Source organism: Mustela erminea, chromosome 17, assembly GCF_009829155.1.
Source record: "Mustela erminea isolate mMusErm1 chromosome 17, mMusErm1.Pri, whole genome shotgun sequence".
NCBI classification, from domain to species: Eukaryota; Metazoa; Chordata; class Mammalia; order Carnivora; family Mustelidae; genus Mustela; species Mustela erminea.
The window spans coordinates 65,438,835-65,441,318 of NC_045630.1; positions in this window are offsets into that span (position 1 = coordinate 65,438,835).

Consider the following 2,484-nt stretch of genomic DNA (forward strand, 5'->3'; position numbering starts at 1 on the left):
TTCCTCCCCTCTCTCTCTGCCTGCCTCTCTGCCTGCTTGTGATCTCTGTCTGTCAAATAAATAAATAAAATCTTAAAAAAAAAAAAAAAGGAGTTGTACAAAAAGCAGAATGGTCCGCCTTAACAATTTTCAGAAGAGTTTAAGCAGAGGCTGTATAAACTCTCTGTGGTTGTGTGGATCTTCCTATCTAGGGCAAGAAGATGACTCAACCTTTAAGATGACCCTTCCTGCTAGAGACTCCAGATCAGTACTGGAGCTCCTCTAACCTCCTGCTCAAGTTCCCCATCTTGAAGTTTTCTCTGACGCGCACAGCCCCCAGTGATTGGTTCCCTCCCCCGCTGTTCCCTCCCCTTGTATCTCAAGGCTACATTCCTTTGAGGGTAAAGAACAGAACTTTGCACATGGCAGGCACCCAAGGATTTGTTTCGATTTAGTAACATGCGGTTCCTTTTGGTAACCTATTGTCTTGTTTCCTGTATTAAGTCTTGAAAGTAGAGAGTAAGCCATTTGAAGTCAAAGACTGTGATTTATATTTATCTGTATTTCCTTCCCTATAGCACCCACCAGGTGCTTGATAACCATTATTTTATTTTTTAAAAAATTTTATTTATTTGACAGAGACACAGAGAAAGAGAGAATACAAGCAGGGGAAGTGAGAGAGGGAGAAGCAAGCTTCCCATGAAGCAGGGAGCCCAATGCGGGGCTCTATCCCAGGACCCCAGGATCATGACCTGAGCCAAAGGCAGAGCTTAATGACCGAGCCCCCCAGGTGCCCTGATAACCATTGTTTTAAACTGAGTGGAACTAGAGCGGACCAGGGATTGATAGAAAAAGTGGGAGAAGCAAAAGGTTGAAAAATATTACCATTTTGCATAAAGGTGTGGGCTTCTTACTTGCAATGCAATAATGTTCAGGAATTTGTCCAACAGGCAAGATCTGTTAAAATTAAATCATTGTAGGGGCGCCTGGGTGGCTCAGTGGGTTAAAGCCTCTGCCTTTGGCTCAGGTCATGGGCCCAGGGTCCTGGGATTGAGCCCTGCATTGGGCTCTCTGCTCAGCGGGAAGCCTGCCTCCCCCTCTCTGCCTGCTTCTCTGCCTGCTTGCGATCTCTCTGTCAAATAAAGAAATAAAATATTTTGAAAAATTAAACCATTGTAAAATAAAAGCTAGAAATAGTAAAGATGTTGAGCATGAGTTTCAATGAAAAGAGACACAATATAAGAGGAAGCTCGAGTATTAACACAGTCTCTGGCAAGAGGGGGCGTAGCACCCAACTCTTAGTCACAGAGAGAACAACAATTTTAAAATGCAGGGCTCTGCTGATGGATGGAACATGTGTAAGGGACAACTGCCGTCACTCACAGCGATGTTTACAGAACATCTGTCTGTAGGTCCATTTGTATTACCTGGGTGTGTCTGGTGTATATATTGGGTGTTGAAAGTTCTTGAGAGAATATAATCCTGGTTTACCCACTTTTGGGCTGAAGTCTCCCTTCCCCTTCTCCTTCCGTCCTTCTGTGTAGTCCGCTCCAGGCTTAATGCTGTGAATGGGGTCCGGGGTCGGAGAATTCTGTCAAGGTGTCATTCCACTTACGTCCCAGTCCTCTCCCACCCCCCCCCCCTTTTAAAAGATTTTACGTGTTTATTTATTTTTAAATTAAAAAAATATTTTAATTAACATGTATTATTTGCCCCAGGGGTACATGTCTGTGAACCATCAGGCTTACACATTTCACAGCACTAACCATAGCACATACCGGTCCCAGGGTCCATCACCCCATCCCTACCCCCCCACCCCCCACCCAATTCCTCCTATCAGAGAGATCATACAGTAATTGTCTTTCTCTGGTTGACTTAGATTTTACTTATTTATTGGACAGAGAGAGACACAGCGAGAGAGGGAACTCAAGCAGGGGGGAGTGGGAGAGGGAGAAGCAGGCTTCCCGCTGAGCAGGGAGCCCCACGCGGGGCTGGATCCCAGGACCCGGGATCAGGACCCCAGCCGAAGGCAGACGCTTAACGACTGAGCCACCCAGGCGCCCCCTCTCCCCCCGCCCCTGCCTAGGAATGTGTGTTTTTCACCGGCCAAAGGTTCCGTACTGCCGCCGGCAGTTTACACCCAAACACAAACCCAGGAAAACCCCGCGAGGCGGGTCCACGGCTTCCCCTCCCTCCTCCTTCGAGGTAGCCCCTCCGCCCCCCGCTCTGCCTCAGGACCCAGCCAGTCGGAAAGTCCCTACTTCGGGATCGCCGCCCAATCAGGGTGTCCTCACCTGCGGAAGGTGAGCCCCGGCCTCTGACGCGACAGTCCCTTGGGCCAATCAGAGGCGGCTGGGGCTTGGCAGGGCGCCCGGCGCTCCGAGTGCGAGAGGTCGCACCTGGCGGCGGTGAGTCACTCAACGGAGTGGCGGCTCCCTGCACCAATCGGAGCGCGCGGGGCCGGGGCGCCGGCCAGTCGTCGCGGGGGGCGGGGCCGGGCGGGGC